Source organism: Theropithecus gelada, chromosome 1 (assembly GCF_003255815.1).
Source record: "Theropithecus gelada isolate Dixy chromosome 1, Tgel_1.0, whole genome shotgun sequence".
Classification (NCBI taxonomy): domain Eukaryota; kingdom Metazoa; phylum Chordata; class Mammalia; order Primates; family Cercopithecidae; genus Theropithecus; species Theropithecus gelada.
Window position 1 is genome coordinate 81,050,194 of NC_037668.1, and position 18,239 is coordinate 81,068,432.

Sequence of the window (18,239 nt, forward strand, 5' to 3'; positions counted from 1 at the left end):
TTGTGCCTGGGCCCAGGTTCCCTGTCGTAGGTGGCTGTGTTGAGAGGGCTGTGGGTCTCTCTCCTCTCGCCTCCTCTCCACCCCCAGCCACCCTGGCCTGGGTCTCTGCCTGCCAGTGCAGGTCAGCCCCGAAGTCCTGGAGCCCCGGAGCCCCAGAGCGACTCTTCTTGCAGCTGTTGTGGGGGTGTGGGATGGTGGGGGGCGGGGGGACGTGAGAGATTAATTAAGGAAATGCTTGTGCTTTGCTTTGTTGCCAAAAGGATTTTTCCCCAAAGCCCTTTCATTCTTTCAGATAAAGAAGTATTTGTCTGGTTTTAATCATGTAAACAAGAGCAGATAATCCCCAGCCACGCTCCTCTTATCATTAGATTCCGTGCAGCAGCATCCAGCCCCAGGCTGAGCGTGAACACCGGTCCCCTCCCGCAGCGGGAGCCACTGCCTGTGAGGGCCCTGCCCTGCCTGCTCGCTGGCACAATGGCTTACTCTTCTGGTAAGACAGAGTTTGAGCGTCCCCTCCTCCAGGAAGCCTTCTCTGACCACCAAGCTGAGTGAAGCCTCCTTCTCTGGTTCCACAGTCCCTGTGCCTCCCACTGTCCCTGCCCCCACCTCACTGAACTGTGAACTGTTTACCGGAAGCGCCTCCAGGGTTGGGCCAGGTTCTGATTGAATGCTGGGTCTGCAGTTTGGTAGCAGACCTGCTGAGTGAAGGAGTGAATGAATGAATGAATGAATGAGTGTTTACAATCTCTGCTCATCCTCATCTGCCAGGATGCCATATGTTAGTGATGGGCTTAGGGTGGGTCTTAGACATAAATCCTGAAGGGCTCATAATGGGATTGTGCAGCCAGAGGAAATGGAGGCTGCCCTGCAATCATTATCCAAGACAGGTTATCCCAGGCAGGGTCGGTGCATCAACCCCAGGGCCAAACAGTCCTCCCACCATGACAGAACCCCCACAGTGGGGTCCAGCTGCCTCAGGCCACAGGGAAGCCATGTCCCCGAGAGCAGGCCCTGCCTGAGGTCATACAGGACAGCAGTGCCCGGCTGGGCCAGAACTCAGGGCCAGACCCAGGCCTGTCCTCCTTCATTCATATGTGTTCAAACCTTTCTCACATGCCCACTCTGTGCCATGCCCTGTGCCCACAGGAAGAAATCAGAACCTGTCTTTGACCTCAAGGAGCTCCTAGTCTGCCAGGGAATGGGGAGGGAGATGGAAAGGGACACTGGGCCACAAGTGCACTCAAATGGCCCCTGGACTATGTGGGAGCATCAGAACCACAAGGGAAGGGGGGACAAGGAAATGCTGTCTTTATTCAGAGAAGAGGGAATCACTTCAAGCTAGGGAAGTCAAGAAGGGCTCCCTGGAGGAGGTGGCATTTGAGCTGGCTCTTGGAAATGGGAGAGGATTTGGAGATGGGGCAGACATGCCCAGCAGTGAGACAGCAGAAGGCAGAAGGGAGGCTGGAAAGTGTGAGACACCGTGCTGTTCGATGTGGTCTGAGCTCAGGTAATGTCTGAGGATTGGTGACAGATTGGTGATAGAAGGGATAGAGAAGATAGGCTGAGCTCAGGAATAGGGTGGTCTTGTGGCATTTAGCACAACTCAGGCGGCAGAATTTGCTGAATGTCTAGAACAGAGAACTAACAATTCCTTAGATTTGAGAAGATCAAAGTAAACATGGTGTACTGGGAGGGTCACTGAAGTAGTATTTGTAAGATCAAAAACCCGACCTAAGAACTCACCGATGCAGATTAGATAGAAAGGGATGGCATAGCAACCATCAGGAGGGGTCATGTCCCTGGAAGGATGTTCCTAAATCAACGCTAAGTGGAAAAGCAAGTTACCAGATCGTTTGCATCTCTGCAGTGAGCCCTGGAACCTCCTGGGATGGAGGACCCCCTCTGGATTTGCGGTCTAGGCACATAGACGTGTCTGAGGGATTGCGTGGAGTGGGGCACAGGTGAGGACTGGATTTCAGAAAAGGATAAAAGCCCCTCAGAAGGCCCCTCCGGGGAAGAAGAAGCCTAACACAAGGTTGGCGCCAACTCAGGGACAGAATGAGATGTGGGAGGGAGTGTAGGTTCTAGACAGAGCGAGAGGGACCCCTGACTGCACCCTGGGGCCCCCATTGGCTCTGGACAGGAGAGCACCCATGGACGAAATGGAGAGAATCCTGGGACCCAAGTCGTTCTGTGCTGGAGCCTCCTCCCTCCCCACATATGGCGGAAGGGAGAGGTGAACAGCCGCGGGAACTGCTGGTGACAACTGGCAGCATAGGTCAGCCTCCCCCAGAGTGCCAGGGCCATGGCAGGTGAGGGCAGAGGCCAAGAAGAATGGGGGCTGGGCATGCAGAGGGCCTGGCTTCCACAGCCCTCACAGGCACAGAAAGGAGGTGTAAGGCCCTGCCCTTTGGCTTTTTGAGGAGTTTCTCCCTGCTGAGGCTCCTCAAGGTCCCAGGCTTCAGGACCAAGCTGTTAAAGGTGACTTTTCCGAGAACTTGCAGCTGGTGCCCAGTGGTGGTGGGAGACCAGGTCGCATGGACGGGCACGGAAACAAGCAAACTATAGGAAATGTAACCGTTATCTTTGGGTGTTATAAATAATTTTCGTTTTGTTTTGAATAGTCCTTCACATTCTCTATTCTTTCTAGATTGAGCCCGTCTTCTTGTGTGATGGAGAAGACGCCTCCCGGCGGACCCAGCAGCCTCAGAAGCCATCATCTGTCTGGGACTTTACTGTTCCCCAGACACCTGAACACCCAGCTCACTGGATCCTTCAACAACCTTCCGAGTGAGGCGCTGTGGAGTTCCACTGCGAGCCACATTTGTAATTTAGAATTTTCTAGTAGTCACGTTAAAAAGTGAAAAGAAACAGGTGAAATTAGTTTTTTGGTGAAATTAAGTTTAATACATTATTTAACCTAGTTTATCCCAAATATTATCATTTCAATGTGTCATCAATATAAAAATTTTTAGGCCAGGAGTGGTGGCTCTCGCCTATAATCCCAACACTTTGGGAGGCCGAAGTGGGTGGATCATCTGAGGTCAGGAGTTCAAGACCAGCCTGACCCACATGGTGAAATCCCATATCTACTAAAAATACAAAATTAGCTGGGTGTGGTGGCGCATGCCTGTAATCCTAGCTACTTAGGAGGCTGAGGCAGGAGAATCGTTTGAACCCGGGAGGCAGAGGTTGCAGTGAGCCGAGGCCGTGCTGTCGCACTCCAGCCTGAGCAACAAGAATGAAACTCCGTTTAAAAAAAAAAATTATACTGCTTCAGGTTTTAAATTTTAACTTAAATTAATTAAATAAAATTAAAAGTTCAGTTCCTCAGTTGCACTGCCCACATTTTGGGTCTCAGTAGCCTCCTCTGACTCATGGCTGTTGTATTGGACAGCCCAATACAATAGTTCTGAGTTACAGACGCAGAAAATGGAGCACAGGGAGGTGGAGGCAACTGGCGAGGCCCCCCAGTTGGTGAACCATAGCGTCAAGACTGGAACAGGGATTTCTGGTTCAGGACCTTGTGGCGTTCCCCCTCCCACAGTGCCTCTCTGTGGTACAGATCTGGTTTTACTCTGGTGGTAGGGGAAAACATCTAGTTTGGGCTATGATTTTATTTTTTTATTAATTCTTTGAGACAGGGTTTCACTCTGTTGCCCAGGCTGGGGCTCAGTGGCACGATCACGGCTCACTGCAGCCTTGACCTCCTAGGCTCAAACGATTCTCCCACCTCAGCCTCCCAAGTAACTGGGACTATAGGCACTCAACACCATGCCTGGCTAATTTTTTAAAATTTTTAGTAGAGATGGGGTCTCTTGATGATGCCCAATCTGGTCTTGAACTCCTGAGCCCAAATGATCTTCCTGTCTTGACCTCCCAAAGTGCTGGGATTACAGGTGTGAGCCACCCAGCCCAGCCAACTATGATTTTAATGTGATTCAGCCCATGTAAAGCCTTTTTAGTTCAATCTCAGCGTTCACAGCCTGCCTGTGGTAATGAGCCTCAGATTTGTGGTGGGGAGTTTCCCATTGTTGGAGGCATCCAAGTGGATCCTTGATGGCCACCTGTTGAGATACTGGATGGAGGCTTCCAGATAGAGTGGGGGGTTCCATGAGGATGACTTCAAACATTCCTTGTGGCTCTGTGATTTATGGTGAGGGGAGAATAGGCAACTACCTCTCTCCCACTCCAGGCTTGGCTGGGTGCTCCTGGAAGCACCTGAGGTGTTTGAGGGCCCCAGGGAAGAGCCTCTGGGAGTCTGGAGGCCTGGAACTCCCTCCTAAACCATCTGGCCACCACTCAGAGCCCAGGGATTGTGGATCAAGAGATTGCGGTGATTAGAGACATTAACCGGCAGAGGCAGTGGGGAGGCCCAGCCTGTCTCAATCTGGTAATTGTTCCCCTTGCAGAGGTGGGGGAAGGGAGGCGGTGGCTGCCAGGCTCCCCAGGGAGGGAGAAAAAGGCCGCTGACTGACCCTCCCCTGGTTCTCCCAACCCCCAAGGTGGGACTCCTGACCCCATCTCACACTGGGAGGTGCTGAGCAGCTCTGCCATTTGCCAAGAGCTGGTTGCAAAGGTGAGGGATTAGAAACCACGCCCCAGGAAGTCAAAGTCGAAGTCGCACCTCCCTGCAGAGAGAGCCAAGAGAGCCTGCAGGCTGCCTGGCTGCCGGGTGCCCCTCCCCCAATTTTAAGTCCTCCAGTGACTCCCCATTGCCCTCCGCAACCATCCCAGCTCCTTCCCTGCCCCGGGTCCAGTGCGGCTGGGCCATTCTCCTCCTCGTCCACTCTGCTCCTGGGAGTACCTTTGCACCGGATTTTCCTCCCGCCTGGAACTCTCCATCCACCATCCCTTCCCCGACCCCAGCCCAATGTCCCCAACCCTGGGTCAGCTTAGACATCACTGCCTCTGGGAAGCCTTCCCTGACTGCAGTCATCTCACCCACTTCCCCAGGGCAACCTGTGCTTCCCAGTTTGTTATGGACCACCCTGCCAGTGGGCTCAACCCGAATCCCCAGGGCCTGACCCAGTGCCTGGCACAGGACGGGCTGGCAGGGAGTGCCGGGAGCCCAGTCCCCACCTTCTTCTCCTTTCCTGTCCTCTAGACGCAGCTCAGCTCTGAAGTCTCCACTTAGGCACCACCACCCACTGAAGGCCTCCCTGAACCCTTAGGCAAGACAAGGAAGCTCTCGTGAGTAAGCATCCCTCACTCGCTGGGAGACCTTGGGCATGTGACTGAGCCTTGGTGTGCCTCTGTTTCCACTGAGGATGAATGGGGATGATGCTGGTTTGCTGTGAGGTCGAACCTTGGTTTGGAGTGGCGCCTGGCATGTGATAAGTATGCACTGCATTTCAATTGTTAGAATTTCCTCTGTCGTCTGTGGCCACCTGCCCCAGCAGACTGGAACTCCTCCAAGGCAAGGCTAAGTCTAGTTTGGCTCTAGGTCCTCAGAACCCAAGGTGTGGCACAGGCCTGGGTGCAGGGTTGCTGATGTGTGTGATGCTAAACCAGGGTGACATTCTAGATCAGACTTGAAAAGGACGGCTTGTGTGCCCTGGTGACTGAGCAGCCATTGAAGGTTTCCTGAAAACAGATCACCAGTACCAGCCTTGGTCCCCCTGATGGGCTTAGGGGAATGCCCGTGGCGTTGTGTGTCTGTGTGACATCGAGACAGTTAGCACCAGAAATATGGGAAGAGATGGGAGCTTGGTGAAGGGACAAGGAGCCAAATGACTGTCCTGGGCAGTAGAAATGGGTGTCTAGAGGTGAGCCTCAGGACTCTGCTTTTGGCCCTCTCCTTTCTGGTCATTTTAATCAATGGCTTGGCCAAGGCCCCCGACAGCATGTGGAGCAGATTTGTAGAGGACAGGAAGCTGGGAGGAACAGCTAATGTGTTGGATGAGGGAGTTGGGAATCCAAGCAGACCCCAGCAGGCTGGGACCATGGGCCAATTCTGACACAATGAGCCTGAACACAGACATGTGTTGGGCCACACTTGGCTTCCACAGCTTGGAGTGCACAAACACCGGGGTGGGAGGGGGAGGCCGAGCCGTGGCTGCACACGTGGGGAGGGGACTTTGGGTTTTGCTTGCTGCCAGCTAGTGAGTCACCTGGGACGCGGGGCAGCCAAAGGGCTGGTGGGCCCCCCGCCTGTGGCTTCAGAAGCCCGGGGGCTGGTGGAGGCTGCTGCAGACCTGCCTTGACTCACTGGGAAAGGGACGGGGTGGGGTGTGTGTGTCCTGTAGAGGGCAGCTGGGGTAGGTAGCAGGTGACAGAGGCACGTGCCTGGTTGGGGGGAGCAGCTGGGGGGCTGGAGGGCAGGTGCTATGTGGTCCAGAGAACAGCAGACCTGGGAATGCTGGGGATGACGGGAAAAGCCCTAGGGCTCTCAGCTCAGCGCCAGGAATAACTTTCTGGCAGAGCTGTCCTTCTCTGGCAGGAACTACCTTGAAAAGTGGTGACCTCCCAGTCACTGGAGGTGTGCAAGCAACTTGCTAAAGTCACACAGTAGGTGGGTTCAAGCCCTACTCTGCTAGCATGACAGCATCTAGTCACAACCTCCTGGCACTGGGAAGACCTGAGGGACAGTGAGGAGCCCCAAGCCCTGCAGCCAAGTCCTTGGGCTCTGGCCTCGGCTGACCCAGCCGCAGAGGCTCTCCCCAGCTGGCCCTGGGATGCAGCTGCAGGAAGTCCACCAGACAGGCCGCAGGAAGGAGGCTTTGGGGGTTTGTGGGCAAGAGGGGTCCCTTCAGTCCACCTGAGCATCATGGCTTACTCTTCCTTTCCCCTGAGCAGAAGGCAGGCCCAGCAGCTGACAGCCAGTACCATGCCCATTAGCGCCAGCTCAAAGTCATGCTTCCCAGACGGCTCTGCCAAAGCCCCACGCTCAAGCCGACTCCTCCTGAGGTCTGAGGCAGCATGCCCAGACTCCCACTTAGCTAAAGTCTGGGCCATCTGGTTTCAGCACCCCCTCCCAAGGGCAGAAATTCCTCCACCACCTCTGCTTGCATATCTCAGAGGACAGAGAACTCACTACCTTCTGAGTCAGCCCCTCCACTATGAGCTGGTGATGCTTATTAGGAAGTCCTTCCTGGTGTCACAGTGAAATCTGCCTCCGGGGAAGAGCATTGGGCCACATTGGGCCCAGCCAGCCCTCTGGAGCCACATGGACCAAACCTCTTTGCCTCCACCTTGATTTCCATGGAGGGAAGGTGGGAGAGAGGATGGGGCTCAGAGCGTGGGCAGTGGGTGCTGCTACCCTGGCATGCCCTGCTGTCCTCTGAAGGTCCCTCCTTCCCAGGCCTGGGTGCCAAGAGGGCGCTCCACTGGGACCTGTGCAAATGACAAGTTGAACTGGATCAAAAGCAAATGAGCAAATGCTGGAGGAGCCACAGCTGCAGCCCTCAGAGCTCACCGTCAGACTTCTAGCTATTCTCAACCATTCCCCACCAAGAAGGCTGCATTCCCTAAAGTAATCAGGGCCAGGGCCAGTTTCCAACTCCACGTGAGCTGAACCTCTCACCCCTTCCTTGCCCATGTGGCAAAGACCGTCAGGAGTCAGGGAAATTCAGGTCTCCTGCCTCCTCTCCCTGCACCAGCAGGGTCCCTGGAGTCCGCCCCGCACAGGGCGCGGGCGGGGCCATCCTGGGGGCCTCTCTCCAGCGCGGTGGTTCTCCACAGAGAAGGGCGGCAGCACAATAAAACCTCGCCCACCTCCCCAGGTTCTGAGATATGTGCTCACCCTGCCCGGTGTTGAACATTTGCTCTGGGTGCTGTGGGGCTCAGAAGTGAACGAGGTGGGTCTGTGTTCTTCATGGCGCTCTGGCCAGCAGGTGGGGAGACCTGCAGCAGAGCAACACCAACCCGGGGGTGGGGGTGGCTGTGACTGAGCAGCCAGAGCAGGGCCAGCCCCCCGGGCATCGGGCTGGGCCTCCCAGAGGAGGGCACAGCTGGACGGAGCCTCAAAGGCCAAGCAGGAATTCTCTAACTGGAAGGGAGTGAGAGCATGGAAGTCTGTGGTGCAGGATACAGCCTGGGAGTTTTTCGGAGTCACCAGGCTAGAGGTCTGACCCCACCCGCAGCCCGCAGCGGGCCACGTTTCCCCTCTTGATGAGTAAGGCAAATCATCTGACTGGGCAGGAGGGCCAAAGGCAGGTCCCAGGGCTCACACCAGAGGGTTCCGTGGAGCTCGCCGAACTGTGGCTGCCCCGTGACTCGGGGGGCAGCGTCTGAAGCGCAGGCTGTGCCGGTTTGGCCCTCTGGCCACCCGCTCCTCTGCCTCCTCCTGCTCACGGCCTGTCCTGGGGAGTCCGGGCAGCCCCCTGCACACTGGCTCCCAAACCAGACTTTGACGGCTGCTTGGCCCAGGCCCATTTCCAATAAGTTAGAATGTGGGTGTTGGGGAATTTTCTGCCAAACTAGAGTTCCTCAGGAAGGGGAGAAGGGAGTGTTGAGTTTCTTTGGCCAAACATGATTTCCTGATTCTAAGAAAAATCAGTTTAAAGTCCTTACAAGAAATAGGAAGGAAAACAATACATACACAATACAACACACACACACACACACAACACAGCTTCACAGACAAACCCACACCCACACTTGGCTGTCTTTGCTGTGATGTGGAGCTCACAGAACACTCTACCATGCGCAGCCCTAGTGAATCACAAACACATGGATTCAGTTTCCCCTGAACGACGCCTGGTTTAAGAAACTGAAGAATGAGGGGAGAGAAGGGTTTGGCAAAAAGCAAGCGGAGAATTGGAGGCTCTAGCTGGATCCAGATGCTGGTCTGACCTACCCCTAATTCCTTGTGTCAAGCTTGTCTGAGGATGTGTGAAAACAAGGCTCAGTTGACTTCCCAAGGTTAGGTGCAAACTCTAGCCTTAGTGGAATGGGGCCATAAAGGGCCACACACACACACACACACAAACACACATGCACACACAAACACACACGCACGCAAACACACACACACGCAGCACCTGCTGGGACCTGCTTTGTAAATTAGCAGACAGCACTGTGCCTATTTTAAGGCTGAGTCTAAGAGGGTGAACTCAAGATGAACCCACAGTTCTGGGGCAGAGCAGCTCCCCCAAGAGTTTAGTGGCCTCCCAAGTGTCTTGTGACAGGAAAAGGGCTTTGCAAACTCTGTGCCTCCCGAGTGGGAGAGTGAAACAGGATCGCCAAGGTGAAGGTGCAGCGTGGAAATTCTTATGGCATCATGTTGGGGGAAAACCAAAGCAAGCAGGCTACAGATTTATTTTTGTGGAAGATACTTTTTGGGTTACACTGTAAGTTGAAAGCAAGAAGGATTGGGGTAGTGACAAGTGGCCTGCTGGGGGGAGAATGGGAAAGTAAGGCTCTCAGGCCCTAAAGGCTTGACTTTTCTAAATAAAGATGTAGTTGGCATGACGTTAGTGAACTGTGGCAGCACACGGGAGAGAGCTGAGGAGGGCAAACCCATGGGAGGGGGGCCCCAGTGCAGGTCCTGTCTAGACGATTCGTTCCTATACTAATGTAATGTGAGGCAGAATTTTCTAATTTTTGTCCAAGGCTTCTCTGTTCGTGGGTGGACAGAGCAAGTTCCCCTGCAGGCAATTTTATTTTGCAAAGAATCTTTGAGCAGCAAATGTCGGATGAGAAGGCAGCACTGTCCGGGGAAGGGAGGTGCTGTTGTGGTTTGATGGAAACCCCCTCCTTGAGAACTTGACATCTGCAGAGTTATGGAAAACTGTGCCCATTTGCACCAGAGGATCAGGGCCTTCTGAGAGGAAAAAGACTAAGACCTGAGCCCTGGTTCCCTGTGATTTGAAGTTAGCACCAGGGTTCGCTAGAGTCCCCCAGCCGAGATGGCCTGGCACTCAAGGCCCCCAAAATGAACCCAGTAGGAGGGAAAAGGGAATTGGGGCTCAACTCCCAGGGAGTTGATCTCAGGACATGACTGAGGCTGATTTAGGGACAATTATCGAGCACTTTGGGGTGACTTGGGGTGACCTAGGGGTCTGGAGGCATCTGTGGCCTGAGCAGCCTTGTGCACGTGCAAGGGGCAGTGTGCAGACTTCCACCAGACCACGCAGGACCTGCGTTCCACAGGGCCACCACGTGGAGGGAACCAGAGCAGCAGAGCTGGTGGCAGGACCCCATGTTCCAGCTCTGTTTACACCAGAAGCTTCCACTGAATGAAATAAGCTGACTGTGGCCATGGAGTGGAGGCCTCCAGAGGGAGACACTGGGCTTCCTGCTTGTACAGGGGAGTAGGACCATATTCAGTGTATTCAGTTTCAATAAAGCAAAAACCAAGCATAATTAATTTTGCCCTTGAAACTCTCTAAAGTTGCCCATAGAGTCCAGGAGGTATAGTTTTGTGTACGTGCATTCAAGACAGTTTTCCTTCCAGCCTTGCAGTGGGTTGCTGTTTCTTTAAGCAAACACCAGATGAGACCGTCGGCATACACTTAGAGGCCTGATCTAAAACACCGCCCCTCTGCAGGCCCTGGAAACTCCCTGGCTTCAGGGAGGTGCTCACTGTGTGGCAGGTTCTTGGGCACTGAGGCCAGTGGAGGCAATTCAGGCCCTCCTCTCTCGTGGCCCTCACCTGGGGCAGAGCCCTTGGAAGAAGGAGTCTCCTGTCTCATTTAAATGATTTTCTCCCTTTTTCAGAGCAAATGTAATTGAATTCACTTAAGTTAAATGCACACATGATGGGACTCCACTATAAGGCGGGGGTGGTGGGGAGGGCTGAAATAAACTGAAAATGGTAAATCTGGAGTTACACTGGGTTATACAATTAAATAATTAAATGGACCCACTAGCAAGCAGATTTAACCAGTGGGTTCCCTGCATGGTGAGCCCATAGAGAGCCTCTAGCCAGACCCTGCAGATGACTGTCCTCGCTGGCAGGTGTCTTGATCTCTGGGAATGAATAAATGGGTATTTGTCATATTTGATTGCCCCTTATTAGCATCGGGGGACAGACCCAACCCGCTCTGGGGCCCAGACAGTTGGGCTTCTGATCCCATCAGCCAAGGACCTCACCCTGCATCTGGTGAATTCACCAGAAAGAATAAGAACAAACTTTATGGAGAAGAAATCACAGTGGCAGAATTAGCAATGTGGAGAGGATGATTTCTTCTCTGTTATCCAAAATGTTTGTAATTTGCTTATCTAATTTTTTTTTTATGAGACAAGGTCTTGCTTTGCTGCCCAGGCTGGAGTACAATGGCATTAACATGGCTCACTGCAGCCTCAACCTTCTGGGCTCAAGCAATCCTCCCACCTCAGCCTCCCAAGTAGCCAGGACTACAGGTGCCCACCATCATGCCTGGCTAATTTTAAAAGCTTTTTTTTTTTTTTTTTGTAGAGATGGGGTCTGTCTCACTATGTTGCCAGGGCTTTATCTAATTTTTTAAAACATGAAAACATCTTTAAAGGTCAGCTCCTAACTGTCTTCCAGGGCCCATTCAAATGCTGGTGGTGAGGCTTTCCCTGAACTCTGCTGCTGCTGCCCTCCGCCGCTTCTTACTCATTGAAAATGTATTGATCAGGCACCGGCAGTAGCAGGCCCTGTACGGGGCAATGAGAAATCAGATGAAAGGGAGAGAGTTATATTCTTCAGAATTACTTTTACAGTAAGGGAGCAGTCCTTGTTCAGAAGAAATTTCTTGATGAGCTACTTGGACAGAAGCTGAGCAGAGGCTCCACCCAACCCAAGCCGGCTCCAGGGAGAGAGGTGAGCAGAAGTGACTTCCGAAAGACATCCGGCTGCTCTGGGGACAGAGGAAGAGAGAAGGAAGGTTCCGGGAGAGAGAAGGAAGTAGACACGCACTCAGGTGACCCTGACAACCTGAGCCCTGGTGTATCCTCCTCCCCCAGTGTGGCAGTGCCTGTGACTTCTATGAGAACGTGACAAGGTGGTGGGATGTCTCCCTGTGGTTATGTGGTAGAAGACTTTGACTCAGAAGACTGGCGAGGACAGGGCTTCCCGCTGGCCTCGATGACCTATAGTGGTACGCTGTGAGCCGCCTGTGAAGACGGCTTGGGCAGGGAGCTGCAGGCAGCCTCTAGGACCTGAGTGGCTCCACAGCACAGCTGTCAATGCTGGGCCCTCAGGCAGCAGCCATGGGGAATCACTTCTGTCCATACCTGAGGGAGCATAGAGGCAGATTCTCCCTGGTTGGGCCTCCGGATGAGAACAGAGCCAGAGGACACCTCGATTGCAGCCTGAGACTCTGAGTTAAGGACTCAGCCAAGCCTGCCCAGACTGCTGACCTAGGGACTGAGGCAACCATGAAGTATGTTTATGTCACTAAGTTTGTGATAATTTGTTACACAGCAATGGTAACAAATACACAGATATACACACAGAGGACCAGGAGACAGCTGAAGGTACTACTTGGAGCAAGGAATGCTCATGTGAATGGGAAGCTGATGAAGGCTGCTTGGTTGTAGGAGTGAAGGGCAGAGAAAAGCAAGAGGCAGTAAGAATAGGAATTGGGCCAGGTGCAGTGGCTCACGCCTGTAATCCCAGCACTTTGAAAGGCCAAGGCAGGAGGATTCCTCGAGCCCAGGAATTCGAGACCAGCCTTGGCAACATAGTGAGATCCCCATCTCTACCCAAAATTTAAAAAAATTAGCTGGGCATGGTGGCGTGTGCCTGTAGTCCTAGCTCCTTGGGAGGCTAAGTCGGGAAGATCGATTGAGGCCAGGAGTTCAAAGTTACAGTGAGCCGTGGTCATGCCACTGCACTTCAGCCTGAGGACAGAGCGAGACCCTGTCTCAATTTAAAAAAAAAAAAAAAGAAAAAGAATAGGAATTCATGACAGAGAAGGAGGCTTTGACTGCCATGGCACAAGAAATGGCTCTGGGCGCCAGGTGAGTGCATCATGGAGAGGCGCGGGACCCGGCCAGTGCCCCCATGGAGGCCCTGTGGATGTGCAGGTATGCATGACTCCAGTGAAGCAGGGCATGCTGCACGGTCTGTACTGGTGTTGAGGGAGCAGCCGGGTGTGCTTCAGTCAAGGGTGGCTTTCCAGGGCAGGGGATAGGTGAGCTGCCGCTGCTAATTAGAACCATGAAGATGGAAGAGGCCATCCAAGGAGCTTCCTGCTGAGAGGAGGGACAGAGGTGGCCACGGGCTGGGGGAGCATTCATGACACATCTGAGGAGCCTGGTGATGCTTTAATAAGTTATAAAAACATGGGACATCTGCCAGGCATGGTGGCTCACGTATATAATCCTAGCACTTTGAGAGGCCGAGGTGGGTGGATCACCTGAGGTCAGGAGTTTGAGACCAGCCTGGCCAACGTGGTGAAACCCCGTCTCTACTAAGAAATCAAAAATTTGCCTCGTGGTGGTGCGCGCCTGTAATCCCAGCTACTTGGGCGGCTGAGGCAGGAGAATTGCTTGAACCTGGGAGGCGGAGACTGCAGTGAGCTGAGATCACACCACTGCACTCCAGCCTAGGCAACACAGTGAGACTCTGTCTCAAAAAAAAAAGAAAAAAGAAAAAGAAAAGGAAAAAGAAGAAAGAAAAACATGGGACATCCATAATGTACCAGGAGCCATGCTGGGTCTTCACGTACATTCTCTTATTTACTTTTCATAATAACCCTGTGAGGGAGGTATTATTCCCACTTTATAGATAAGGACACTGAGGCTCAGATGCTAAAAGGCTTGTTTACATCTGCACGTCTAGAGAGTGACTCCAAAGCCCTGTTCCTGCCCTGTAGCCTTTGCAGATTTCAGCCACCCTCGCCCATGCTGCCTGCTCCCCTGCCACATTGTGACAGATAAAGCCACCACTGGTCAAGCGTGGGCTGCACTCAGCTGGACTGAAGCACACCTGTCTGAGGAGGGACTTGGGCCAGGGGCTGGGCCGGAGAAATTCTAGAAAAAAGGAGCCCACAGCTGGAAGATGCCAGATTATGGGAAGAGTGACTGAACTTGGCTCCAACCCTCCTGGCCCCATTGCCCTCCCACTGGGCCTCCCTTCTCCAGAGCAAGGTGTGTCTGTGACCCCTCCATCACAGCCCAGGGGCCTTTCAGCCCTCACATCCACCCTTGCAGTCACCCACACTTCTTTACACCTCACCACCTCCCTTTGCTTGTTGTTTAGCTCTCCAGCCTCTGAACGAATCTGTCACGCTGAGTACCTGGCAGAGGTCAGTGTGAAAGGCAGAGGAGTCAATGACCTGATCCCCTCCTGGGATCTCAGACAAAAACAAAGATGCACGTGACCCTGCCCACAGAGCGGGCCACGCCACCGGCCTGACCCCTTAACAGGGGCACTTCTTGTTCAGTGAGATGAGTGCCTCTCCCACATAGGGGTGCTAGTTTTTTTGCTCACATAGACGTCACTAGTGGACTAAAAAATGCCTGTCCCCCGTTGTGTGGCATGCCAGCTGTGACCGCGAGGTCACTGAGCTAACGACACTCAGCTCATGTAGGTCACACACAGCGTCAGCATTGGAGACAGGTCATCATCTATTTTACCAACCAGCGGGGAGGTGAAAGGACTTCCCACACAGAACCTTGAGACAGGTCTTGAATACAGAGTGAGACTTTAAATTAAAAGAGGGTGTGCATGGCAGGAGCTGGGCAGGAACAGGAGTGTGGAGACAGACCCCTGTGGCATGCTGTGGGACTAATGGGTGACCAGCCTTGTTCCAGGGCTTGGTGTGGGGAAAGGGTGGCTGTTTGTCCTGGAGAGAAGGTGGGAACAGATGTCATGGGAGCCAGGCTTTGAGGCCCAGACCTGCAGGTGGTTAGAACTGGAAGCTGGTGAGCCCAAATGTAACCCCTGCCCTCCCGCCACTGCCCTGTAGCCAGGTCACACTGCAGAAAACCTTGCCTTCCTGGGTCACCGCGTGGAGCCCCTGGGGATGGGAGTACCACAGCCTCCTGCTGGGCTCCGAAGATGTGGAGCCAGAAGGTCTGACCCCAGGACAATCAGGAGGTTTAAAATCCTCAGAACACTTTTGGAGCTCTGAAAGCAAACCTCTGCTTGGACCCTTTGGGGTTCTGGTTCAGTCAGCTCAGGGTCAGGCCTGACATCTGAATTTTTCAAAGCGGCTCTGGTGATTTTGCCCTGCGCTGAGTAACAACCTCACACAAGAGTGGCTGTTCCTCAAAGGCAGGGACACCCAGCCCTGGGCTGGCCAAGAGCAAGAGCTCAGGGCACAGTGTGGATGGACTCCTGGCCAGCATGGATAATAGGCCAGTTTGAGGCCAAAGGAGAGAGAGTTCAGGAATGAGGGGTTTTAGGGCTCAGAAATGCGTCATATTTCCCCCATGAAGGTTTAATTCTCCCTTCGTAGGAAAATGTTAAAGCAGTTCCATTTCTCAGTGACACGGTTGCTCTGCACCAGTCCAAACTCTATAACAAACAAATGAAATGTATGAACACGTCCTGGCTTTTCTCAACTTAATACCACATGCATTTCCAGCCAAGAGAACACTGAGTCTGGTGGAGGGAGACCAGGCATTTGAGAGCCAGAAAGTGGAGAGCTGGACGGGCCTTTGTTGCTGGGTAAAGAAGCCCAGGGTTGGGGCCTCACCTCAGATCGCATGATCGCTTGAGCAGGAGGCAGGTTGAGGACCCAGGCCTCTGACTTCCGAACAGGATTTTTGTGGTTTGTTTTGAGTGACTTGTCCAAGGCCACACAGGTAATACATAGCAAGGCCAGGCTGTGTGATTCCAGGGTCCACACAATGGCCTCTAAGGTGCTTCTGTTCTGAGAGAGGGGCAACGCCCAGGCAGTTAGGACAGTCAGCAGGAAAGGGCAGACAGAGCTGCTGCCAAGGGTCCTAGCTTCCTCTACCAGTGTACTTATTTAGCTGTTCAGTGATTGTCTATGTTCCTGTCAGTCTTCCCAGCAGTCTGTGAACACCACAAGATAGTCTCTCCAGAGACAGGGACAATCTCTCCATAATCTCTGTGTCTGCAGCACCCAGCACAGGGCCAAGTGTCCAGAAAGCACAATGCATGATTGCTGGATCCATTCATTAATTCACTTGACCAGTATTAATAAGCACCTACTATGTGCCTGGCACTTGGCTAGGTGCTGACAACACAGAGTTGAATCTAGGCAGAGTAGCCTCGTTAACTTTGCAAAGCTGACAGCCCAATGGGAGATAAAGAAACTAATCAACAAGTGAATGCATGTAGAATGACAATATATGATATGGGAACGGGGTACAGTGAGGGAGAGCCAGGGTGGCGTGAAGGGGTCAGTGGGGAGGGCCTTCCTAAGAAGATGATGTGCAAGTTGAGATGGAAAAAAAGAGGAGGAAGAAGAGGTATAAGATGTTGGGGAAGCGTGTTCCAGAGGAAGGAACAGCATGTGTGGGGGCCCTGAGGTGGTAAGGGCTTGGTCTGCTTAGGGAACTCGAGGCTGGTGGGGACTGGAGTGTGTGACACGGAATGAGGTGGGATGGGCAGGGCAGATCACGCAGGGCCTCCTAGACCAGGTTAATGGTCTGCAGATTGAGTCTACATGTCATGGAAGCCGTTGAAGGTAAATGAGGGGCAGGGCCCAATCTACTTTTCTCGAGATCCTTCTAGCCACTGGGTGGAATGGATGGGAGGGGACAAGAAGTGAGGCGAGGAGACCAGTGAGGTCGTGGTGGAGTCTGGATGTGAGAAGAGAGTGCCTTGGCCTGTAGGGTGGGGAGGAAGCTCCATTCTTCGACTGAGTAGGCAGAATCCGCTGGAGCTGCAGATGGGGCTGTGGGGTTGAGAGAAAGGGGATAGCCAACGACAGGCCTGATGGAAGACCTGGGTGATGGAGCTGCCATTTGCGGACAAGAAGAAAACAGGAAAAGGAGGCAGTTTTCTGGGTAAAACTTCAAGTTGGTGACATTAAACTTGAAGTGTGGCTGGGCACGGTGGCTCATGCCTATAATCCCAGCACTTTGGGAGGCTGAGGCAGGTGGATTGCTGGAGCTCAGGAGTTTGAGACTAGCCTGGGCAACATGGTGAGGCCCAGCCTCTACAAAAAATACAAAAAAATCACCAGGTGTGGTGATGCGCGCCTGTGGTCCCAGTTACTTGGGGGGCTGAGGTGGGAGGATCACTTGAACCCAGGAAGCCAAGGCTGCAGTAAGCTGAGATTGTGCCACTGCACTCTAGCCTGGGCGACAGAGCAAGATCCTGTCTCAAAAAAAACAAAACTTGAAATGTTTGTGAAACATCCAAGTGGAGATGTCAAATAGGCAGTTGGCTAATGAAGCATGGAGCTCAGAGGAGAGGTCTGGGAAGATCTCCATCTGCGGGCATTGGGCTTGTAGGTGGTACATTAAAGCTATGAAATTAGATGAGAAAAGGCTGGAGAAACTGAACATTTGGAGATTGAGTAGAAGGAGAGAGGCCAGGATGGATGGGCAGAAAGCAGGCAAAAAGGAGAGTGTGAGTCCACAGGGAAGGGCATTTCATGAGGGCAAGAGTAATCAGCTGCACCCATGGCTGTGGAGAGGCCATGTGGAGGAACCGGACGTGTCGTACAGATTCAGCAACATAGAGGACTGCTGACCCTGACAGATGCACTGGCTCAGTGAATGACTCCAAAGATGTAGCAAGAGGAGACAGTCACTAGAGTGAGTTGAGGAGTCAGGGAAGGGTTCCTGAGGGAGGTAGCATTTCAGCAGAGCCTTGAAGGCTGAGTCCTGAGAGATTTAAATGCTGCTTGCAAAGGCCTCTGTGCAGAAAATACAAAGCGCCCTTGGCCTGGGGATTATCTCTACTTCACAAAGGGGAGAGGGCCGAGGAGCTGGCTCACTGCTCAGCAGCAGGGAGGCCGGGAGGCAGAGCCCATGCAGAGGCTCACCCTCTTTCCTGTCTGCAGAGGAGTCCTGGAAGATGAAGATTTCTCATGGCCTCAGAGCAAAGGTTCTTAGACACCAACTGGAGCAGCCACTCGTTATGCATCTGGAAAACTCAAAGCCTGGACAGGGATAGGGTTGCTCAAGGTCACCCTAGCACATCAGTGAAAGGGACCAAGTGATCTCCCATGATTTCTGTGGCCTGCACCCTACTGGGTGAGGTCTGAATTCTTCAGCCTGGTGTTCAAGGTCTTTCATGACTGGGCAAGAGCTCACCCTCCAAATTCATCTCCCACTGTCCCTCTCTTGTCCCAAGTCCCAACCTCCTGAGTGCTCAGATACACAAGCACATAGTCTTCATGAAAACCCTTCAAAGTAGGTGTTGTTGTTCCCATTTTACAGATGAGGAAACTGAGGCG

At 53.1% G+C, this 18,239-nt stretch overlaps 1 protein-coding gene across 4 annotated transcripts in view; it reads right to left on the bottom strand.

Annotated features, from left to right (window-relative positions):
- The window catches only part of SLC1A7 (solute carrier family 1 member 7), a 54,591-nt gene that overhangs the window by 27,708 nt on the left and 8,644 nt on the right, over positions 1-18,239 (bottom strand). The window lies entirely within an intron of this gene.